The following is a 25,796-nucleotide window of genomic DNA, read 5'->3' as shown; positions in this document are numbered from 1 at the left end:
AGTTCATTCTCATCTCAGCCCACTGTTTCGAATAGTCCTTTGAAACCCACAACACTTCCCAAGGTTTACATTAGTCATGTCTCCTAGACAAGTTACATACAATCCCACAACAACTCAAACATTTGCATTTGAATACAATAATCTCCTAAAATACTTAAACTTAATTCACTAAGATTTGTCCAGGATATTGCAGGAAAGTTGCCATACCGGGCAGAACATTTACTTTAATTCAGGTATACTTGGTCCTGCCTCAGTGCAGGGGGCTGGATTAGATGACCTATCAAAATCTCTTCCAGTCCTATATTTCTGTGATTCTATTAAGGGAAAACACAAAGTAGAAACTCTTAATCCCCTTCTGGAATTTTCCTGTAGGAAAATTCAGGGAGTCCTTATAGATTTTCAAGTATCCTCTGAGTGTCTTTTTATTATACTAGCTCTAATTAATTCTTCATGTATTAATTTCCTTAAGCTAAATCTAATTTTACTTTTAAAGTACAGAACTATTCTTTTGACTTTTTTTCCCCTCCAACTTCTCCAATTCACCAGCTTTAGCGGTGGCAAATCACACTTCCCTCACTAAGCAACAATTGTATTCAGATCACGTATTTTAAAATTTACTGTCTCCTTCATTTGTATTGTGAGCCTGGCACATAGTTGTTTGGGATTGGGAGGATTTTTTTTTTTTTTTTTTTTTTTTTTAAAATCACACTAGTTTCCCTAAAAGATTTCTTAAATATATTTATTAGTTTTCTACCCAGAATTTTCTTTTTCATGGCCCACATCTAAAGCTGTAATTCTGATTTCTGAGGGCCAACAATATTGAAGTGTATGGAATTTTTTCTTTTTTTTTTCTTTTTTAAAAGGGAGAGAGAGAGAGCTGTAGAGAAATACAATGTGTGTTGTTTCTAAGGGGGTTTTCTTAGCTATATAAATTTCTTGTGATAGCTCTGAATATCCTTCAAGTTTACTTGAAAGACAGGAATTGTCATACAGTAAGACTAAGAACATCCTAGCAGACAAGACAAATTCTTGCAGATACCGTCCCTAGCCTAGAGATCAAGAGGTGTGCAGCCCTCCCAGCTATTTGTACATGACATGAAAATGTAGTCCTAATATTTTCTTCCGTTAATTGTTTGTTCAATCACCTCACCCATTTCTTTGCCCTTGAATTACTTCTGTTGTATTTTTTCCCATTTGGTCACTATTCTAGTCTCCTGATATTAAAGTTTCTAGGGGTTACTTTAAAGAGAGGTGTAGTCCCAAATAGCTCACTCTTTACAGCAGAAGAAAGGGCAATTCTAGAATTTATGGACTGATACAGCTCACTGCATGCAACAGGAAACTTTCCACTGACAGCAAAGGGAGCTGAATCAAGCCCAGCCTTGTGTGTTTAAGAGCAATGCTGTGTTTGGTTTCAAGTCCTTTGCATGAACAGGTGATGGTTGCTCTCTAGGCTGACACATTGGGGTTTGAATCAGAGCCCTCCAGAGGTAAAAGCATGAACTATATTATATTCCCCCTGAATCAGCACAGAAGGGGACCTGTAACATGCACTTACCAGGGATTACACATGTCCAAATTCTCCTTTTTTGCTCTAAACTGAAGGAACAAGACAAAGTATCTTTGCCTCACTTGCAGAATCGGGGGGGGGGGGGATAATTCTGACCTCTTTTGCATACCCACACCCCTCCTCTATGATTCTGGTAAACTATTTATATCCACTGTTTGAAATGCACAGCTAGTCCATACCTTAGTAAACAATTAGGTAAGGTGTAACCTTGCTCTACTCCATCATATATTTTCTCTGCAGTCATAGAGATTGGAATAGCTTTATTTTATTTGTTTTTCCAAGTGGAAAACCACCATCAAGTATCAGCTGCTAGTTGTTCCTCCAAAACCTGTTTGACCCCTGGTGCCTCACTGCAGGTAGAAACATTCCTGGGTCTTTTGTCTAGTGCCTTAGCATATATTTATGCTGTCCAAATTAAAGCAGGAATTATATACAATGCATTGTCTTTTCTTAGTTTGGCTTCGGTCACTGGCCTTGTCTCCAGTAAGGAAATTAGTACAGGTGTAGTTATATCACTGTATTTAACCAGAACAAACCCTAATGTGAACACATTGGTTTAGTGCAGCTTACTTTGGTACTTTACCAGATCAAGCTGTACCAGTGCTGAAGATCTAGGTTAGGGCTTTGCCCCCCTGTAATGGCATTGGGTGCAAAATTCCTTAATGTCAACAAGGCCTTTGGTAGGGCTTCCTCTTCTGGCAAGCCTTTGTTAGTATTGGGTTCAGTTTCTTCTTAGGAAGAAAAATTAAATCATTTGGAAGTGAAATCTTACAGGCCCCAAGCCTTTCCTGAATAGCCACATTACCACCTCTCAAGTTTTGATCAAATAGATTCCTTTTAGGTATTGTTCAGCTTGTGACTTATTTCTCAATTCAAATGCATTAAATACAGAAAAGCGAGTAGCGCTCTCTTACAATACCTTTTTTTTTTAAATAGCAGAATAACTTGACTATTCTCTTTCATTAGGCTAGCAGCCCACCTGCTTTGTCCCTTTGTTCTTAAAGCTACTGTTGAACCAAGCAGAGAATATCCTGAAAATGCCTCAAGAAATAGGATATTTAATGCTCCCTTTCCATTATTTAGCAGATAAACATTTTTCAGATCCTCCCTTTTATGTTCAGTTTTCCAGTATTACTTATTTTTCATAGCATTCAAAATTATATTAGACATTTCACAAAGAACATGAAGATGTCCCCAGCCCTAAAACATTTACAATAAAAATTTTATACAACACACAAGTGAACGCCATTAAACTGTAGAGACACTGGAATGCAAGAAGATTAAAATTATAGCAACACAATCATATACACCTCTACCTTGATACAACACTGTCCTCAGGAGCCAAAAAAATCTTACCGTGTTATAAGTGAAACCACGTTATTTTGAACCTGCTTTGATCCATCGGAGTGTGCAGCCCCGCCCCCCTGGAGCACTGCTTTACCGCGTTATATCCGAATTCATGTTATATCGGGTCACATTATATCGGGATAGAGGTGTAGCTAGCTTTGCTATGTATATATTCCAGTGGTTATGTTATATATAAAATACATATTAAAGAAATATTTAAGATAAATATTACTGATTCACTTATTGTAGGCATCATAAGAGATTACTTTTCAGGCCACAAAATTACAAAGTTATATATACTATTTTCAAGCTTCAAACTAAGACCAAAGAACTACTACTAAGGCCCTGCATCATGGAGCGTTACCAGCACTCCTAGCTATCTTCGAGACACCACTGACTTCCTGAGGAAACTACAATCCATCAGTGATCTTCCAGAAGCCACCATCCTGGCCACTATGGATGCAGAAGCCCTCTATACCAACATTCCACATGAAGATGGACTACAAGCTGTCAGGAGCAGTATCCCCAATAATGTCACGGCAAACCTGGTGGCTGAACTTTGTGACTTTGGTCTTCATCCACAACTATTTCACATTTGGGGACAATATATACCTTCAAGTCAGCGGCACTGCTATGGGTACCCGCATGGCCCCACAGTATGCCAACATTTTTATGGCTGACTTAGAACAATGCTTCCTCAGCTCTTGTCCCCTAACGCCCCTACTCTACTTGCGCTACATTGATGTCATCTTCATCAACTGGACCCATGGAAAAGAAGTCCTTGAGGAATTCCACCATGATTTCATCCATTTCCATCCCACCAACAACCTCAGCCTGGACCAGTCCACACAAGAAATCCACTTCCTGGACACTACAGGGCTAATAAGCGATGGTCACATAACCACCACCTTATACAGGAAACCTACTGACCGCTATACTTACCTACATGACTCCAGCTTTCATCCAGACCACATCACGCGATCAATTGTCTACAGCCAAGCTCTAAAATACAACCACATTTGCTCCAATCCCTCAGACAGAGACAAACACCTACAAGATCTCTATTGTCGGAGAAAAACACAGTTCTCACTTTTTGTTTGGGTACAGCAAGTCAGATGCTTTATTTCTCTCACACTATCAAGCATTCTTAAAACTACAATACCCACCCCTCCTGAAGTGAAGAAACAGATTGACAGAGCCAGAAGAATACCCAGAAGTCACCTACTCCAGGACAAACCCAACAAAGAAAGTAACAGAACGCCACTAGCCATCACCTTCAGCCCCCAACTAAAACCTCTCCAACGCATCATCAAGGATCTACAACCTATTCCGAAGGACAATCCCTCATTCTCACAAATCTTGGGAGCCAGGCCAGTCCTCGCTTACAGACAGACCCCCAACCTGAAGCAAATACTCACCAGCAACCACACACCACACAACAAAAACACTAACCCAGGAACCTATCCTTGCAACAAAACCCGTTCCCAACTCTGTCCACATATCTATTCAAGGGACACCATCATAGGACCTAATCACATCAGCCACAGTATCAGAGGCTCGTTCACCTGCACATCTACCAAACTGATATATGCCATCATGTGCCAGCAATGCCCCTCTACCATGTACATTGGCCAAACCGGATAGTCTCTACACAAAAGAATAAATGGACACAAATCAGACGTCAAGAATTATAACATTCAAAAACCAGTCGGAGAACTATTCAACCTCCCTGGTCATTCAATTACAGACCTCAAAGTCGCAATACTCCAACAAAAAAAACTTCAAAAACAGACTCCAACAAGAAACCGCTGAATTTAAATTAATTTGCAAACTGGACACCATTAAATTAGGCTTGAATAAAGACTGGGAGTGAATGGGTCATTACACAAAGTAAAACTATTGCCCCATGCTAATTTTTTCCCCTACTGTTACTCACATCTTCTTGTCAACTGTTGGTACTGGTCCATCCTAATTGTCACTACAAAAAGTTTTTTTTCTCCTGCTGATAATAGCCCACCTTAATCGATTAGTCTCGTTATAGCTGGTATGGCAACATCCATTTTTTCACGTTGTGTGTGATATATATATATCTATCTTCCTACTGTATTTTCCACTGCATGCATCTGATGAAGTGGGTTTTAGCCCACTAAAGCTTATACCCAAATAAATTTGTTAGTCTCTAAGGTGCCACAAGTACTCCTTGTTCTTTTTGCTGATACAGACCAACACAGCTACCATTCTGAAACCTCTAGAACCTGCTGGTTTCACTGGAGCTCCAAACACAACCATCTGTACACCAAAATGCTACACTTTGAAAGTTTGGGGTCTATGCTTGCAATTCCCAAACCCCACTACCCAACAATTAGTTAAAAAGTCACTGCACAAACTGGTATAAGGCGACTATATGAGACAGAGGGGATAGGAAACTGAAGAACCATCTAAAACCAGAGCTTTTCAGTTTTTTCTCCTTCTTTTGTTTCTCCTTTTCTCCTTTTGTTTAAAAGGAAAGTATAAAGGAGACCAGTGCATTATGGAAAATTCTGTTCAATATTTATTCTTATCACTCTTCTTTCTTACACTGTTTACGATCTAGACTCTCCACAGAATGGAATAAGGTAAATCATTAGCAGATGGCATTTTCCATTAATTTAATTTTACATTGAAACCCTGACATACCAACTCATGCTATTATTTGTTTTCCATATAATGTTTTGGGATTAATTAAGTTAATTATCAGCACGTTATCTTTTGGTTTTCCGTTTTAAAATGCTGTTAAATAATATTTTTTCACTTATACTTTGTGCAAAACAAACAGGGTACACCTACATAATTCAGGATGTGTACTCCTAGACTAAAGGCCATAGAATCATAGAACTGGAAGGGACCTCGAGAGGTCATCTAGTCCAGTCCCCTGCACTCAAGGCAGGACTAAGTATTATCTAGACCATCCCTGACAGGTGTTTGGCCAACCTGCTCTTAAAAATCTCCAATGTTGGAGATTCCACAACCTCCCTAGGCAATTTATTCCAGTGCTGAACCGCTCTGACAGTTAGGAAGTTTTTCCTAATGTCCAACCTAAACCGCCTTTGCTGCAATTTAAGCCCAATGCTTCTTGTCCTATCCTCAGAGGTTAAGAACAACAATTTTTCTCCCTCCTCCTTGTAACAACCTTTTATGTATTTGAAAACTTATGTCCCCTCTCAGTCTGCTCTTCTCCAGACTAAACAAACCCATTTTTTTCTATCTTCCCTCACAGGTCATGTTTTCTAGACCTTTAATCATTTTTGTTGCTCTTCTCTGGACTTTCTCCAATTTGTCCACATCTTCCCTGAAATGTGGCACTCAGAACTGGACACAATACTCCAGTTGAGGCCTAATCAACGCAGAGTAGAGCGGAAGAATTACTTCTCGTGTCTTATAATAATCCTGCTTATACATCCCAGAATGATGTTTCTTTTTTTGCAACAGTTACACTGTTGACTCATATTTAGCTTGTGATCCACTATGACCCCCAGATCCCTTTCCGCAGTACTCCTTCCTAGACAGTCATTGCCCATTTTGTGTGTGCGCAACTGATTGTTCCTTCCTAAGTGGAGTACTTTGCATTTATCCTTATTGAATTTCATCCTATTTACTTCAGACTATTTCTCCAGTTTGTTCAGATCATTTTGAATTTTAATCCTATCCTCCAAAACACTTGCAACCCCTCCTAGCTTGGTATCATCCACAAACTTTATAAGTGTACTCTCTATGCCATTATCTAAATCGTTGATGAAGATATTGAACAGAACTGGACCCAGAACAGATCCCTGCGGGACCCCACTCATTATACCCTTCCAGCATGACTGTGAACCACTGATAATTACTCTCTGGGAATGACTTTCCAACCAATTATGCACCCACCTTATAATAGTTCCATCTAGGTTGTATTTCTCTAGTTTGTTTATGAGACGGTCATGCGAGACAGCCATGACTATGTCTTCCCCTGTTCGTACATCACAGAGTACACAGACTGGGTTTTGTAAATCATGGTATTATTTCTAGCATTTGTAGATTGTGAATAATATCTCGAATTAAAACAGTCTGAAAGCCAACAAGGCTTATTCATTAATGACGAGGCTCATATGACAAATCTGCTGCAAGGTTTCTATAGTAACACCTTGTGACTGAAGAAGTGTTAGTGGGCGTCTATCACAAGCTATCTGTTCATTCTGAAAAAGCTCACCATGAATTGTGCAACGTTTCCTTTTTACTTCTACGTTATCAGCCAGTGAGAGCATGAGCCTGAAAGGGCAATTTAAAAAGTAAAATAAGACATTAGAAACATGGGCATAGCCTTTGCTCTTAGTACTTTCATTATGGTAATTTCAGCACCACACAACCTGCACACATTTATTTTGGCCTCAAAGCAAAGTCAACCCAATATATGGATGAAAAATGAGAATGAAATCAAAGTTTCTACCCATTTTTGAATAGTTCTACTAAATCATTTCACTTGCAACTATTCCTCAAGACCAGCGATATAATAAATCAGAAAATACAAACTGCAAAAATCTATCCAAAATATACATTTGTTTTAGATTTCAAAACTCCAGGGTTTTGTTTGGTTCATTCCATTCTATATATCATAATTATCTATAGACAATACTGATTTTATTTTATAGAATTCACGGACACTCATTTTCACAAGTTTGAGCAACCACAACTCTAAATGAAGTCAATAAAAGCAGAGGTGGCACCTCTGAAAAATCAGGCCCTTTAACTTTATCTTGGACCACATTTTAGTTAGCTATTACACAAGACAGATGTTTTTTCTCTTCCCAAAGCCTTTTTTTCAATCTAAAAAACTAAAACAACTTTTCGTTTCTGGTTTCAGACGATGCTTAGTTTTAAACTCTACTTCCTAAATTCCCTAAATAAGTACATCATGTTTTCATTTTCATAACCTTTAATCAGAGGTGCTGGAATTAGGGGTGTGGCAGCACCCCCTGGTTTGAGGTGGTTTCCATTATATACAGAGCTTACAGTTTTGTTCAACCCCACTATAAAAGTTGTTCCAGCACCTATGCCTTTAACCAGCATGACTTTATTAGAGCGAAGGTCAAAATTCCCATATGCAGTGGACCTCTGCCCCCATACACATCAGATGAAGAGGCTGACCTAACTGACTAATTCATCTGCATTTCCGTGGGCCAAACTTAATGACATTTTGCACAAATTTAAAGCTGACTGAGCCTGATGACCTTTATAAGCACCGGTAATTAGTCCCTCAATGGCTTCTTCACCACCAGCAAAGTGAACTTCTCCTTCAGCTCAACCTTAATTCAATAGTCCATTCACAAACTTTAAATGTCAGAATCTGGTAAACACCCACAACCCCTGAAAACCTTGACCTTTTAGTGAACTAAATCTACCATATTATCAAGATTTATTTCTCACCTTAAAATTTGTGTTTAGATAATGCCAGGCCCAAGATAATATAGAACTGCTAACTGTCTTGATTTCCAAAATGAAGGCATGATTTTATTTGTAAAGTAAAATTAATCTGACCTAACATCAGGGTTGGGGGGAAATTTTACGATGGTACACTAAAACTGTCGTCTTAATATCTTTGTAAACCTACTATTCCATTAAGGAAAAAATCTTGTTCACTGTCATCTCTAATTGGTATACTATTCTTTGAACATTTAAACGTCATAAGAGCTTGGTTACTAGTAGCTTGTTTTAAAAAGGTACGTTATTCATTGTGTAACCTTTATCTCAACTTCAAAGGGGACATTTTCAACTTGAAATTAAGTAATTTCAAAATAGTTAGTTTCTTCCCCTACCAATTTGTGGTTTTAAAGTCACATACTCTTGTTGTTTATGTGGCTCACGACCTTTCCATTATAATAATACTTGGTGTTACTTGTAACAATACTAGATAATATAAATCTCTTATTTCTGTCAAAAGAATTAAACTTAAGTGTGAAAGACAGGAGCTAAAAAGATATTTGGACAGAGTGCTGAAACTTTCAGATACAGTCTCTCTCTCCTAGGACATTAATCATGTACTTTTAACATGATCTTTAATAACTTCCACTGAACCTTTTGCTACTTATCAAAAGAATCTTTTTTTAAAAAAAGGCTATTTTCCACATCCCATCATGCAATTCTACTATCTGATCCTGCATTAAAGGTATAATTGAGAATTTAATTCACAAAAACAAGGCAAAAATAGGTAAACTATGTCTTGTTCAGAACAAGAGAAGAGAAGAGAATGCTACTTGATAAGGGGGCAGAATAAAGTGAGGTCACCTAACAGCCTGGTCCCCAGATACCCACATCTTGAAATGAGGTTCAGTCCACAGAAACCACAAACCCCAGCATGCAATGCTCTACCTTCGGCTGCACAAAGCACTAACTTGCTTCACCTTAGTTCAATCTGGGGAGGACTTCAAGATTCTGGCATATGGCCAATATAGAACCACAGCTGAGCAGATCTTGTATAATCTGACCAATTATAAAACAAAGTATCCGCCACACCTCAGCTGGATACTGAAATGTTGAAGAAAGCTTCATTAGAACAGACAGCAGATTTATTAAAACAGATTTTTGAGGGTTTTTTTTTAAATGTACTCTAAGAATTTTATTTTGGTTGGATTAACTCCAATATCAACTGCTTCCTGTAAAAATAAATTGGAAGCAATACAAGGAGAAAAACTCTGCATATCTAGGAGATAAAAATAATAATATAACAGCTGAGTGATACCCTTCCCTAAACAGTTATCTTTTCATCCCCCCAGGGACTAATCTACTTGAAGGCAAGTTTGTAAAGAGACCATAATTGAAAAACACTAAACATTCCATTTATTTTACTTCAGCAATAAAACAGCCAAGTACTACAAAGCTCCTAGGAGTTTGTTTTGTTGTTGTTTTTAAACAACAACTATAAAGATGAAACCCTATTGCTCACAAATTACAGTTTAAAGAACCTCAATTTTTCACTAACATAAGAAACTAAACGCTGCTCATATGGAAATGAGCTCCTTTTACTTAAACATTCCTTGGACAGTTAACACACTATTAACATTATTCAGAAACAGTACAGAAAAATAAACTTCATCTCTAAATTTGAAACTGGAGGAAGTTCTGGCTATAAATTATTCCAGAACTAGTGGGAAAGGAGGCCGCTGAAGTCACCATGTATTGTATTGCTATCTGCAGGTGACCATTTTGCCTTTTACCGTATATGAGATTTATCTGCACTCCTGTTATGTGTTTGCTCAAGAAGACATATGGGAGCGGGGAACCAGAGGGTTAAAACACTACACTAGATACTTGGTGAATGTCAAGCCTGCTTTAACACACACATGCTTCCCAGTCCCAGGCATGGCCATGAATGGTGCCACTTGGGCTGGATGTGCAGATGTATGATAGGCAGGGCCGTCCAGAGGAAGGGGCAAGTGGAGCAATTTGCGCCAAGGCCCCCACAAGAATGTCGGAGGCTCCCCCCCGCCTCTGCCTTCCCCCATCCCCCAGCGCACCGCATCCAGAAGCGGCCTTGGACGGCGCTGCAGCCGCGTGGCCTGAGCTCCTCCTGCTCAGAGCCGTGTGGTGCGGGGGCGGGGCTCCGAGTTCCTGGCCCAGCAGGGGGAGTTCAGGTCCCGTGGAGCCGCACCGCTGCAGCGGTGTCCAGGGCCGCTCCTGGACATGGCACGCTGAGGCGCCGGGAGAGGGGGGAGGCAGGAGTAAGCAGGATGGTAAGCCCCTCTGAGCCGGGCACCTGCCTGACACCCCCCACACACACAGCCCTGACCCTTAGCTCTGAGCCCAGCCCCTCTGAGCCAGGCACCCCCGACCCCATCCCCTGCAGCCCTGGGCCCCAGCTCTGAGCACAGCCCCTCTGAGCCAGGCACCCCCTGACCCCATCCCTGGCCCCCAGCTCCGAGCACAGCCCCTCTGAGCTGGGCACCCCCTGACCCCATCCCCCCGTAGCCCTAACCCCCAGCTCCAAGCCCAGACCCTGGGAGCCAAGCACCCCCCAACCCAGAGCCCAGCTCCCCACCCAGCCCTGGGCAACAGCAGCACCACCCCCAGGCAGCGACAGCCCATTGGCACCAACCATCACCCAGCGACAGCCCATTATGTAATTGCAAATGTATACAGACCATTAAAGCATTTAATGATTTTAAATAATGTATTTTGTGTAGTTTCAAATTATTAAAAATTAATTTTGCCTGTATTTCACTGGTTATTTTTTACATTTTCAAATACATGTTACTATAGTATTGCAACTTTTTTTTTTAATGGAAGGGGCCCCCTGAATCCTCTGGACAGCCCTGATGATAGGCGGTGACGCCCATCACACCGATGAATTGGGAAGAGGGTGGGAAGGCCTTTCAATAAAGACACCAAAGCGCCTTGCTCCCCGAGGGAGCCTCCCTACCCGGGTCGCGCTGCTCCCGGAGCGGGGCTCTGAACGCGCCCCTCTCGCAGTCAATTGTCTACGTGAAAGCGGCTCTGCCCCCGTCGGTCCGACCCCCAGCTACCGGGGAGCGCCCCCCGCTCAGCCCGACCCCCGAGCACATCCCGCCAGGCTGGCAGCAGCTCCGCGCCCGCTCCGGGACAAGAGGGAGGAGAGTGTCCCAAAGGGCCCCGCATCCCGAGGCTGCAGCCACTGGGGCTCGCACCCACGCACAGCCCGGGCAGCCGCCCCCTCCTTCCTCCCACGAGCAACTTCACCGCAACGGGAGCAACCAAAAGGCACCAACTTCTGCTCCGGCCGCAGCCCGGTGCCCGGGGCTGAGCAACTGCGCGCCGGCGGGGCTCCCCGCGGATCACAGGGGCTGCGGCTCTCCCCCGCGGCCAGCGCCCCGCTGCAGGCGCCGGCTAGGGGCGGGGGCGAGGAGGCTCTTTCCACCCACCCCGCTGCGGTCGGTCCACACACCCGCCGGGGCCGCTCGGTGCAATCGCTCCCCCCCCCCCCAGCAGCCCATTGTTCCCCGGGCGGCTCTCACCGTGCGCGGCGTTGGGGCTGCTCGGCTCCCGCTCGCTAGGCTCCCTCTGGCTGGCGCAGGAGGAGTCGGGCTCGGCCGCCAAAGGTCCGAGCCATTAAAGGCTCCGCGGGGAGGCGGCGGGGGCAGGGCAGCAGGGGGGCAGCTGAATCAGGGGCGCCATGTCCGCCTGGCTGGCTCGGCGCTGAGAGGGCGGCGGCGGCCGGGCGCGGGAGGGACCGGAGCTCCGCTGCCTCCTACGGACCGGGGGAAGCGGGAACTGGACGCCGCTCGCTGCTGCCGCTACCCCTCCCCTAAACCTGCCCCCTCCCGGAGGGGGAAGTGGAGAGAGGGAGCCGCCGGCTGGAGGAGGAGGAGGAGGCGGCCGAGAGCCCCCTCCAGCGTTCAGCAGCGCGCCCTGCCTGCCACCGCCGCTCCTCTCCGCCCCTGGCGCGGCAGCCCGGAGCCCTCAGCGCCCGGCGGCAGGGAGGGGGCAGCTGCCTCTTGCCGCCCGCCTGCTATTGGCGGGCTCAGCTGGTTCCTGAGCAGCTGGACGCTCTAGAGTCCAAAGTGTCCGTCTCCGCTCAGCCCTCCCCGGGCATCCAAGGGGGTGGGGAAGGCTCCGGCTCCGTGCCAACGTTGGCTCTGTGCCCCCCCCGGAGAAGGAGGTAGCGGAGAAGAGGTTAAATGGGGATTAACTCCAGGGCCGCGGTAACAAAGAGCCCGTCGCACGGGAGAGGCGGTGTGAATGGAAGGGCTGGGGCGGGTAACAAAGCAGGTTTCCAAGCCATCCCCTGCCTGCAAGGAAAGCACTTTTTGAGGGGAACAGGGGTTGGTCCGTGAGTAAGGGCACGGGGGTTGATGGTCAATGAGACATCTCTGAACATATTTAGCTCCTTTAGAAGAATATCGATTTAGGCATCTGCGGGTTTGAGCGTTTGTCTTTTCAGATTGTTGACCTAGAATAGCTACAAAAGTCGGGGAACCAATATGTAAGGGCTAGTGCTCGAGGTAGGAGATCCAGAGTTTAGACCTCAGGCCCATCTGCTCAGAAGAGGGGTTGAAGGTTGCTAAAGCAGAACAGTTGCCCTTGCATGGAGTGGGGCGGGGCGGGGGAACTATCCTCCAGAGCAAACCCTACAGCCTGTTAAAAATAGATACTCCAGTTCCTGGTGACTCCCCAAATACATTGTTTCAATAGATCCATGCAAATCTAGGAACCCATTAAAAGCACTAGCTTTTAACACTAAAAGAAGGCCACACACTTCAATGCATAAACAGATAAATGCCAAATTTACAAGAGGCATGGCCCCACTTCATTATTCCCTAAATGCCTGTCTGGATTAGTCAGAGGCTTCAAAGAAACAGAAGAGGATGGGTGTAGGGGTAATATACTCACATTTTCCATTTGCTGGTAAGTAACCTGCTTTTTCTCCCTCATTAAATAACTTAAACAGATCACTAATTCTATAGACCTAACAAGTAGTAACAATCTAGACTTAAAAGGGGACTAAGAGCGCTCCCAAAGAGGCCTCCAATCTAGCTACTGACTTGTGAGGGAGTCAGTACAAGTATGTGTGACTATTATGCATATTTTGGAAAGATTCCTATCCCTGGCAGAAAGGGCTGTTAAGGCTAGCTGCCTGCAAATAGAAGTTCTTAATATAGAGAACACAATCCATTTAGATGGCCTCTGCCCTGAGGTGGATTTCATAGATTCCAAGGCTTGAAGTCTGACCGCTTGTCTACCACCGGCCATTTACTTTCCCAAAATAATTCCTAGAGCATGTATTTTAGAGAAAAATCCAACCTTGATTTAAAAATTGTCAATGATGGAGAATCCATTATGACCTTTGGTAAATTGTTCCAATGGTTAATTAATCTCACCCTTAGGTTGCTCTTATCAGTGACCTGTCCTCTTCATTATTTACCACTCCCCCAGTTTGTGTGCAATCTGCAAACTTTTATCAGGGATCATTTTATATTTTCTTCTAAATCAGTGTTTCTCAAACTGGGATCCGTGAGGGTACTCCAGGGGGTCTGAGAGTCATGTCTGAGGCCACCAGCCCCCCTGATCAACTCCTCCTCTTCCCTCCCAGCACCTCCTGCACACTGCTGAACAGCTGTTCTGCGGTGTGCAGGAGGCACTGGGAGGGAGGAGGAGGAGTGGGGATGGGGCATGCACAGGGGAGGGCCGGAAAGAAGTGGGATGGGGGTAGGTCAGGGGCATAGCCTGGGTGAGCCAGGGCCAACCCACTTAGCATCCAGGCCCAGCCCCAACTCTGCTCTGGGCCCAGTGCTTGCTCCACTCCACCCACCTGTCCAGCACTCCTGCCAGGGAGTGGGGTCAGGGCACGGGGGCGTGCTCCGCTCTGCCTTGCCTGACGCTCCTTCTGGGGCCAGGCGGGAGGAGCGGGACAAGCCCCCGTGTCCTGACCCCACTCCCAGGGTAGAGCGCTGGTGGGTGGAGTGGAGCAAGCCCCTACACCCCAGCTAGAGCACTAGGCAGGAGGGTGGAATGGGGCAAGCTCCTGCATCCTGACCCCACTCCCAGGCTGGAGCGCTGGTGGGGTGGGTGGAGTGGACCAAGCCCCCATGCTCCTACCCCACCCCCCAGCAGGAGCGCTGGGCGGAACGGGTGGGGACACAGGCGCACCCATTTTTCCTGGGCCCTGAGTTGCCCCAATGGCTAATCTGTCACTGGGAGAAGGGCAGCCAGCAGCAGTAGAGGAGATCTTCAAAAAAGGTGGGCCCACCACCTGGGGGACGTGGGGCGCAGGCTCCCTTCCAGGTCCCACCGCGCTGGAGAGTAGCATCTCCTCCCAGAGCTGGGTGCATGGCCAGGGCCACAGGGAGCCCCTGGCCAAATGGTCTATCCATTGCCCCCCGCAAGACTGGCTGCAGGGGATGGGGGGCCCCCAACCCCCCATAATTGCCTGCCCACCAGACGTCAAGGCCCACCCAAATATCCCATGCTGGCTGTGCCACTGGGATGGGGCCTTGGAGGAGTAGGAGGAGGGCCTGGGGCTCAGCGGGGGACTTGAGGGTCCATAAAATTTTTTAAATCAAAATGGGGGTCCTTGGCTTGCTAAAGTTTGAGAACCGCAGTTCTAAATCATTAATGTAAATGTCCTTGGAACCTCTCGTTCCACCCATAGACTCCATTTCCATATGTCAGACTTGCAGCTGCTCCAGCGATAACGGTCTGAATCATAGCACCAAGATCTAACAGTTCGGGACAGAAAGCTGGGTACACCTCACCATCTGTCAAGCCTAGGATGGCCATCACATAACTAGAGCACCCTTTAGATTTCATTCAGTGCTTTTTAGGCTACTCTGCCGTCCCTGGAAGATGCAGAGAAGTCAGCAGGGAGACATTGCAGTTAGGCTCAAGGAGTTCTAACACCCCTCTAAAAAAATGGCCACGAGGAAGATGGAGCTGAGATGGAGATCATTGCTCACGACTCCTCAAATTTTGACCAGAAAAAAAAAATCCCCTCGGGCAGATGTGAAGGCAAGAGCTGTAAAACCCACTGACCGCACACTGCTGCAGAGACAGAGAAACTAGAAGCAAGCAGAAGCTGAGGGGGTGTGGCTAGACTCTGCAGTTCCAAAATTCAAATCCACCTCCATGAGCTGCAGAAAGAGGAGAGCATCAAGACATCAACCCTAGACATCAAAAATTGTGGGAAACTGTATGCAAAAAGCATCATGTCAGACAAGTGGGTCCACACCACAGTAATGGAGAGATTTATCCAAATCAATTTCTTCCCTTTTCCCCATCCTTCTTCAGGGTCCCATCTCATGAGACCATATTATTTCAAGAAGTACAGGCTCTTGTGGAAGTGGGAGCATGGGATAGTTTTTACCCCTCTGTTAACCCCTTTTAGAGGATTATGATGAAACTTGTACAAAATATGCCTTGTGAGGTGTCATGTGAAAACTCGTGATTTGCTGATCATTATTTTCTTGGTAAAATGTGTGACAACATTGTATGTAATAAAGTTATAACATTCCACTGTGTGATATTACTGAGATCTTCCAATATGTCCTCGTGAGCAGTCACAAACCAGTTCCCCAGAGACAAAAAGCTAGCCAATGCCTCAACCAGGTGTCAATGAGATCAAATGGACCATCACCTGATTAAGTGGATACACTCCAGCAAGAGAAAAGGTGTGAGCAAAAAAAACCAAAAATCTACATTGTGACAGAAGTAACTTGAGATTCCTGTCCACCTAGACTTTGTTTCCTGAACCTCCACTGGGAAATGATTCTTGTGCAAGAGAAATGACTGTAAGGGGACAGAGCTGATGCCCCAAACCATCTCTCCCTTTCTCTATACCAATGGCATTAACACTACCTGAAGAAGAAAGGAAGCAGCATTGGACTGGAGGAAGACCCTGACAAAGAGTCAGCCAGTAAGACTGTTGGCAATTGTGGTGAGACAGCCGTTTGCTTTGAATTCACTTATGTATTAATTGTGTTTTGCCTTTTATTTCTTTGTAACCAATTGTGACTTTTAGGTCCATTACTTGTAATCAATTAAAATCTTTCTATAGTTAATACATTTGTTTTACCTAAACCAACATGTTTGGATTGAAATGTTTGGGGAACTCCACTTGCGGCCTCCCTTTTTCCAGTCCCTCTGGAAGGCTCACAATTCTCCAATTATTTCTCCTTGATCTTTCTTCAAGATTATTAACTTTCTCCTGTAGTGCTCTAATAATCCTTTCCTGTTGCTCTGAGATATATTATTTTCTCAAGACTAAACATGCCTAGTTTTTTTTAAACCTTTCCTCATAGGTAAAGTTTTCTAAACCTTTTATCATTTTTGTTGCTCTCCAATTTGTCCCCTTTTCTAAAGTATGGCACCTAGAAATAGATATAGTACTCCAGCTGAGGCCTCCCCCGTGCCAAGTAGAGCAGGAGAATTACCACCCGTTAAAACACCCCAGAATATTAGCCTTTTTGCAACTGTATCATATTGTTGACTCATTTAATTTGCAGTTCAATATCCACCTTAGATCTTTTTCAATAGTACTACCTCCTAGGCACTTATTCACATTGTACATTTGATTTTTCCTTCCTCAGTAAAATACATTGCTCGTCTTTACAAAATTTCATCTTGTTGATTTCTGACCAATTCTTCAAATTGTCAATGTTTTTGAATTCTTTGAATTCTAATCCTGTCCTTCACAGTGCTTGCAACCCCTCCAAGCTTGCTGTCAACTGGAAATTTTATAAACATCCTCTCCACTTCAAGTCATTGTGAAAATATTGAATAGTACCAGACCCACGACTGACCCTTGTAGGACCCCATTAGATAAGCCTTCTCTGTTTGACAGCAAAGAAATGGTGGTCCTTCAAGTTGTGATGCAGATGTGTATTCCAAGTAGGTGTGTGCATGCACCAAACATTTTTACTTAGCAGTGCCCATAGCCACTTCCTGGCTATATAAGGTGGGGCCATTCTGATCCCCCTCAGTTCTTTCACACCAAACATCCAGAGGAAGGCTCCAACACACAGGATAGAGGGTGGGGTCATAGACTACACGTCTGCATCACATCTCAAAGAATCAGTTACAGTAGGTAACCATTTATTCTTCGAGTAGATGTGTATTTCAAGTAGGTTACTAGCGAGCAGTATCCCTATCTAGAGGCAGAGCTCAGAGTCTACCTGAGTAAGGATCGCACACCACTCTTGCAACATTAGCATCTGCTCTGGAAAAAACAGTGATTGTGTAATAGTCCATAAATGCATGTACGGATGACCACGTGGCTTCCCTACAAGATGTCCAATATGAAAATATCAGTGAGGAATGCCACCAACATAGCCTGTGCTGTTGTTAAATGTGACCGTATCTGCTGAGGAGACTTAGCCAACCCTATCATATGCAGCCTTAATACGAGACATTATCCATCTAGAGATGTTCTGCACAAAGACTGCTTGACCCTTCATGCAGTCCACATGAGATATGAACAGGAGAGGTGAAGCACAAAACTATTCAGTCCTGTTCAGATAGAAGGCTAGACAGCATCTAATGTCTAGCATATGGAGGTGTTGCTCCTCCAGGTAGGAACGCAGCTTGGGAAAAAATAAAGGCAAATATACCGCCTGGTTCAAATGAAACAGACCACCTTGGGTACAAACTTTGGGTGTGGCAACAGGAAAGGACTATTAAAGACTGTCCAACAGATCCTACATAGAATGGCCTACTTGGCTAAGTGGAAAAGGTTTTCCATATAGTCCTTGGCCCCATGGGACCCATTCAGCGGAGGCTTCCATCCAGGAAACCTTGGAGTATCTGTTACAACTTCAGGAATCAGGATTAGCATTTAGTTCCCTGAGAGTGCACGTGGCAGTAATATCGGCGTTTCATCCACCTTTCCAAGGAAAATTGGTTTCTGCAATGCCATGGTGACAAGATTTCTGAAAGGACTTCTCTGCCTGCATCCTCCAGTCCAAGAGCCATGTACAGTAGAACCTTAGAGTTACAGACACCTCGGGAATGGAGGTTGTTCATAACGCTGAACAAGCCGTTATAGGATGCTTCTCAAGGTGGACTGCTTGGAGCGGGGCCTCAGAGCTCTTCAGTGGCTGCCCAGCTAATGGGTGTGGGGACAGGCAGCTGGTTCTAGCCCCTTGGCTGCAAGAGTGATGACTGAGGCATCCTGGGACACCACAGTATCAGTGGGCACACAGTGCAGGTTGTGGCCCTTTAAAACTGAGCTGCTGCTCCAGAGCGCAGTGTGCAGGCAGGAGCTCGGGGTCCGAGTCCAGCAGCTTATACTCCAGGCCAGGTTTCAGTAGCATCTCGGGAAGTTTCTTTCCCCGGGCTCTGATCTTACAAGCTTGTTCCCCTCCCAGCCAGGGGGGAGGGAGGGGGAAAACAACATTCACCAACCTCCTACTGTAAATTACTGTCCCGCGCTGTGGCAAGTGGAGGGAAGGGGTGGGAACAGGCAACCCAGATGCGCCAACTTTAAGATGCAATACAGGCACAGTACTTGCTGGTTTGTTTGTTTTTGTCTCCGCTGCTGCCTGATAGCTTACTTCCAGTTCCCATGGTGTCTGAGTGTCACTTTCAGTACAGTAGAACCTCAAAGATATGAACATCAGAGTTACAGACTGACTGGTCAATCTCCTACTATGAAGTAAAGATATTTCCTGTGACTCAGTAGAACAGCCACGTGGATGTAGGTGTCTGGAAGGTCCAGACACAGTCCAGTCATTTTGAGACAAAACAAGGTGGAAAGCAGATAAGAATGACCATGCAGAATCTCACGTATTCAATGAACTCCTTGAGTCTGCAGAAGTAGAGTATGGGCCTCATCCCACCCTTAGATTTAGATATCAGGAAATACCAGGAGTAGAACGCATGAACTCTGTGTTTTTGCAGAATCTCCACCACCACTCCCATCACGAGCAGAGAGTTGACCTGCTCGATAAGAAATGTCTCGTGAGAGAGATCTGTGAAGAGGGACAGGAAGGGGGAGTAGAAAGGGGCGTGGAGAGGAACTGGATGGTATAGCCCAATCTGACAGTGTCTAGGACCCAGGTGTTAGACGATATCAATACCCAGGCATTTGTAAAAGCCTGTCCCTGAAAGAACAGGGGGATGACAAGGGAGGAAGGAGGACAACTGGAAAAGTGCTCTGGACCGAGTCAAAATGGATGCCAACTCAGTGGATACCAAACGAGTGCAGTGTGACTGGGCCCGGAGCTCAAGTGCTTCCTCTTGTGAGACTTATCCCTCTTCCTAGGGTAGTCTCGGTGTCTTGGGAGGAAGGGTTGCACAAAGGGGTCTGTGACCTGTATGGCTGCTGTTGCTATAGTCTGTAATGGCATTTCTGCGTAGGTGGAGTATACACCCCCTCCCCCCCCCAAGACCTTAAAATAGCCCTCGAGTCCTTAAAGGAACGCAGGGTTTCATCATTCTTGTCCGAAAGCAAGGTTCGGCCACTGAACAGCAAGTCCTTAATAGCTTACTAGACCTCTAGCACGATTCCCAAGTTCTGGAGCCAGGAAGCCCTCATAGTAAATTGCCGAGGCCATGGCTCTGGCTGAAGTGACCGCTGCAACAAGGGCAGATGGCAGAGATGTTTTAGCCACTAAGCAACCCTCTGCAACCAATGCCTGAAACTCATCCCAGGAAGCCTTGGGCAACTGTTCCTCAAATTTGGCCATAGTGGACTAATTCAGGAAGTCATATTTGGCCAGCAGGCGTGGTCAGCATGTGAAACCCCCATTCAGGGAGGCTAGACCCCCTGCTCGACCCCTGCTCTGACTCTTCTACCCGAGGCCCTGCCTGCTGGAGCCAGAGGAACCCCGATTGGCCTGGGCAAGCTGCCCTGGCCAGCCCCAGTCCCAGCCCCACCCAAGCTGCCTGGGGCCACCCAACCTAGGCCCTGCCCCAAGCCCCAGGGCTGCCTGCCCCAAGCCTCGGGACCACCTGTCCAAGCCACCCACCCAAGGTGCCCTGAGCCCCAGCCCACGCCACCTCAACCTCAGCACGCGCCACCCCGATCCCCTGCCGGCTTTGGGGAAGAGATGGAGTGATGGGGGGAGAGGAGCAGTGTGGGTCACGGGGGAAGAGCAAGATGCGGGAGTGGGGCCTTGGGGTGGAGCATGGGCAGGGTCATGGCATGGGTTTTGGGAGGCTTAGCCTCCCCTGGCCTGTTATACCTGCCACCCATGCGAGCAGGACTTGCTGGTGCACAATTATCATCTGTAGCGATGATGTGTATATCTTTCTGCCTAGAAGGGCCAGGCACGTCCAATCTCTGTCCTTGGAGGAGGACTTGAACCTGCCCTGATGGTCCCTGTCATTTACCACTGTGACCACTAGGGAGTTGAGGGCTGGGTCGGAATAAAATCCTTCATACCCCAGTACAGGCACAAAATAGCGTTTCCTCAAGTGCTTGGCCACCGGCAGTACCAAAGTACTCAAGGAGCAACTCATTAATTAACCCCGCTGGCCCAGGGACAAAGGACTGGAGAATATCCATGAGTTTATGAGTATTCTCCTGGAGAAACTCTTCCTGAATACCCAGGAATGAGGCCACCAGACATAAAAGGTCTTGATATGCCTTGAAGTCTCTGGGACGAACCAGGCAACACCGCATCGTCTGGGGATGAGGACAAGGCTGTTGGTTGAGGCAGCATCTCCAGCTAGGGAAACTCTGGTGACTCCACAGGAAGGGGAACTGCAGGCATCTGGACTTGTGGCTGGTCCACAGCCACCAATGCCGCATGAGCAGTCAATCTCGCACTTGACTTGGATGACGAGCGAGACCTCCAGGAACAAGCGGCTTCCCAATGACAGTAAGGCAGCCACCGGTAAGGATAAGGCATTGGTGGCCAGTAGGGTCAACCACCAGGCCAGGGACCTCCAGCCCAGCCTCAAGGTGCATATGCCAACTTTGGTAGCAGTGTTGGTACACTGGTGGCCTCCGGATGCCCTAAGGTGAAGCGGAGTGGGAGGACAAGGAGCTCAACTCTGAAGCAGAGGAGTCCTGAGACCTTGGAGACATGTGAAAGGCAACTCCAGAGGGAACCAACAGGCAATCTGACTCACCCGGAGCCCAGAATGAGGTCAGGATCAGCATCCCCAATGTCATCAGCACTACCAGTACTGAAAAGATTGGTGCCACAGGCAAGGTCGGTCCTGGTGCAAACGAGGGTACTGGAGCACCCATGTGCTTCAACATGGAGGGCGGTTTCAACCTCCATGGAACCATCTGCAGCCGAGGAAGGGCCTTGTACCAAAGAACCTTGTCCTATCTCAGGAACTGTGTCCATACTAACCCAGGAAGGGGTGTTCCATGGTGCGGTGCCAAGACTTTGGCAACTGAGGGGTCATCACAAGGCGCCAGCCTCACAGTCTTGGACCAGTGGTGAGGATGGAACCGAAAGGCAGAGTAGGTCCGCCGAAGCCTGGTACGCTGACGCCACTGACACTGTCAGTACTGGCATTGCTTCCATTGATACCGGATACCTGGAGGCTGGAACCAGAGTCGATAGTATGGGGTGTCTGCCCTCCCTATCCTGTACCAAGGGAAGGTCAGAGGCACCCATGCCAGTCCATGCTCTTCATAGGGGAGACAGAAGAGTTGCCCCGGGACCTGGAGCACTCCTTATTAGTCTTATATGACCTCTTCTTTGGCACCGATGATGTAGAATGACTCCCGCACCTTTTCAGAGAGGCCCCTGCCCTGGAACTGAAGCTTAGCACACTCTGAGCCAGATAGTGATCTGTGGCCTGAAGAAAGCCTCCATACCAGGTCAGGCTTCATGACCTACTGAAGCATGTGTTGCTTAAGGCGAAAGTCCCGTACCACCTGAGTCCTCTTCTTGAATGATCTACAAATCGAACAGCCCTCCTTAAAGTGGGCTTTGCGAAGGCAGAGCAAGCACCGCATGTGGGGGTCACCGTTAGGAATTAGCACTCCACACGAAGGGCAATGCTTGAACTCTGGTGGGGGTATCACCGGGGAGCACAACCACTGACACTATACTATACACACTATAACTTTTAACTAATACTACTGACTATTAACTATGTACAATAAAAACCTAGGCTAAGAGATAAATTGCAAGGTTGTGAAGCAGCAGTCACACAGAGCTCCAACTCCAGCAGGAACTGAGTACTTGGGGTGGTGCCACCTCATATAGCCAAGAGAGGGGCTACAGGCATGAGGTGCGAGCACCACCCCTCTACAGGTATTGCTTGGCAAAAGTCTCCAGCTCTGGCATGCAGGGAGTGCACATACCTACTTGGAATACACATCTGCATCAACTCCAAGAATCACCCTTAGATTTTCTTCCCTTTGGACCTTACTCTGAGTTTGTAAAACCTGCTTTTTTGAAGTCCCTTATCCTTATTCTGCTGGTTTTACTCCTTCCTTTCCATAATATCATGAAATGTATCATTTAATGAACGCTTTCACCCAAATTGCCTTCCAACTTCAGATCTGCTACCAATTCTTTCCTGTTGGTCAGAATCAAATCTAAAATTAACCGTCCCCTCATTATTTCCTCTACCTTCTGAAACAAAAAGTTTTCCAATACATTTTAACAACTTATTGGAAATGTTGTGTTTTGACATTTTCCAACAGATATGTGGGTAGTTAAACTCCCCCATTACAACCAGGTCTTCTGTTTTGGATATTTCTATTATTTGTTCTAGAAATGGCTCATCCATCTCCTTTTCCTGGTTTTATGATCTATAGTAGACCCCCCTAATATGACATCACCACTATTTTTTTTAACCCTTATCTTTGCCCAGAGACTTTCAACTGAGTATGCATTATTCATAGTTTAATAACATTCACAATGTGCTAGGCACTGTTTACAAGGGAGGATTAATTTGAATAACCAATTTTAAAATCATGATTTAAATCAAGCAGAAAATCTTGATTTAAAAATCAGATTTTAATCATGTTTTGCAATTGTACTTTAGGTATTTTCCTAAAGAAATGTAGATTTGTATTAGTTGGTAACTATTAAACATGTTGCTTTGCAACTAAATGTAGCCTTTAAATGAAATTTGGTGCTTCTTTGTGGGAAACAGGATATACTACATCTATATACATTTATTTAAGCAATTATATAGCTTAACATACATTTATTCAGATTCTTAATTTTTACATTTGTATGATCTTAGAAACTAATGAATGATGAATTTCTTATTTACTAGATTAATTTTTACAAGTATTTTAGTGATTTAAATTTTACAAGTGATTTCCATTCTAGTTTAATGGAAATTTGAATTCAATCAAAAATGCACAAAACCAGCATTTTTATTAGTTAAATAAAACTACCTTAAATGTGCTGGATACCTAAGAAAAAAATGTAGCAAAACTTTTTGCATTTAAAATTGAACTGATTTATTGAACAGAGAAAGTATTATCTCTAGTTAGTGAAGTGAACTGATTGTTCCTGGTCACCATGTCCTTCAAGATACTAGAATTACATCCTCTTACACCTAGTTTTGTTCTTATGTTGGAAGAGAAAAACAAGCTCTCGAAGGCCTCGTCTACACTATATGGCTAAATTGGCGCAGCTGCTATCAATGCCGCAGTGTCAATTTAGCGAGTCTGGTGAAGAAGCGATAAGTTGATGGGAGAGCACTCTGGTCAACTTACTTAATCCACCTCAATGAGAGATGGAAGGTATGTTGACGGGAGAGCATCTCCCATCAACATAGAGAGGTGTAGCTACCGCTTTAAGTCAATGTACGTTACGTCAACTTAAATTATGTAACTTACGTAACTTAACTAGTGGAACTTACATCGACTTGTAGTATTTGTATAGACTAGACATTAGTCTACTCCTAATTGCTTTCTTAACTTCGAATGAACTAGTCAGTGCACTGAACTACTTGAACGAACAGACTTCCAGAGGAGGCTAACTGCTGTCAAAAGCTGGCTTAGCACTTCAACAAATTCTAGTTCCAGGTACGTCGGTAGTGACTTCCCCCAGTTCAGTAGTTGGGCTTTCTTTAAAAACAAACAAACAAACAAAACTCTTTGGCGGCAAGCAAGTACTGCTTAATATTGATTTTTTATTTAATCTAAATGATTTTAATAGATTATAGTAAATTTAGGCCTTAACACACATTGTCAATTTCAAATTTAATTTTAAATAGGTTTATTTTTAAAAGTAAATCTGTATTTAAATAAAATCTGATTGCAATCAAGAAATCCAATTTAAATTACAAAACGGACTTTTATCCACTATCAACACACAAATGTTTTCTCCTGTAGCCAGTTGCTCTCTTAAACATATGCCATGAAAACTAGTGAAATGACAAGATGCACATCAGGGGGTACTGTACAACAAATAATTTCACATAACACTAAATCAGGATCAGGGCCATACTGTGCTAGGCACTGTACAAACAGAAAGAGACAGTCCATGCTCAAAAGAGTTTACAATCTAGACAAGACAGATAAAAGGTGGAGGTTGGAAAGATTTAACAGAAGCAGAATCATTAGGATAAATAGGTGAAAGATACCATGTTAGTTCCTTGATGCCTTTAAGATTATAGGTCAGGCTGCCTGCCCTGGCCCCGTGCAGCTCCTGGAAGCGGCTGGCACCACATCCTTGCTGCCCCTGGAGGAGAGGGGGGCAGAGGGCTCCACCGCGCGCTGCTCTCGCCTGCAGGCATTGCCCCCCCGCAGCTCCCATTGGCCGGGAATGCAGAACCGCGGCCAATGGGAGCTTCGGGGGTGGTTCCCACAGGCGAGGACAGCGAGTGGTGGAGCCGCCTGCCCCACCCCACCGAGCCACTGCCGGACGTGCTTGCAACTTCCAGGAGCGGCGTGCATCCAGAACAGGCAGGGAGCCTACCTTAGCCCCGCTGCACACTGCTGCCACCCCAGAAACGCTCAAGGTAAGTGGCGCCAGGCTGGAGCCTGCACCCCAAATCCCTCCTGCACCCCAACCACCTGCCCTGAGCCCTCGCTGCACCCTGCACCCCAACCACCTGCTCTGAGCCCCTTCCTGCACACCACACCCCCTCCCGCATCCCAACCCCGTGCCCCAGTCCTACATTCATGGTCCTGCATACAATTTTCCCACCCAGATGTGGCCCTCGGGCCAAAAAATTTGCCCACCCCTGGCTTAAAACCTCTCTCCAAGTTCATATCCACCACTAAGGTGCACATCCTTAACTTCCTCCCTCATTCTGAGGAAGATGGGAGTCCACCTGAGCATTGACAACAGCGTGGAGCGTAGGAATCATAGAAGATTAGGGTTGGAAGAGACCTCAGGAGTCATCTAGTCCAACCCCCTGCTTAAAGCAGGGCCAACCCCAACTAAATCATCCCAGCCAGGGCTTTGTCAAGCTGGGCCTTAAAAACCTCTAAGGATGGAGATTCCACTACTTCCCTAGTAACCAA

The 25,796-nt window shown here is 45.6% G+C and overlaps 1 protein-coding gene across 5 annotated transcripts in view; it reads right to left on the bottom strand.

Annotated features, from left to right (window-relative positions):
- The window catches only part of FARP1 (FERM, ARH/RhoGEF and pleckstrin domain protein 1), a 346,392-nt gene extending 334,055 nt beyond the window's left edge, over nucleotides 1-12,337 (bottom strand). For 4 of the 5 annotated variants that reach the window (XM_054012427.1, XM_054012444.1, XM_054012453.1 and 1 more), the window contains exon 1: nucleotides 11,917-12,337. The gene's annotated coding sequence lies outside the window, so the exon portion shown is untranslated. Of the gene's footprint in view, nucleotides 1-11,670; nucleotides 11,724-11,916 lie in introns of those variants that run through there. The other variant, XM_054012436.1, reaches the window with a different exon arrangement.
- Between the last annotated feature and the right edge of the window lie 13,459 nt (nucleotides 12,338-25,796).

This window comes from Malaclemys terrapin, chromosome 1 (genome assembly GCF_027887155.1).
Source record: "Malaclemys terrapin pileata isolate rMalTer1 chromosome 1, rMalTer1.hap1, whole genome shotgun sequence".
Classification (NCBI taxonomy): domain Eukaryota; kingdom Metazoa; phylum Chordata; order Testudines; family Emydidae; genus Malaclemys; species Malaclemys terrapin.
The sequence above is the reverse complement of the archived record's forward strand: the minus strand, read 5'-3'. Positions and strand labels throughout refer to the sequence as shown.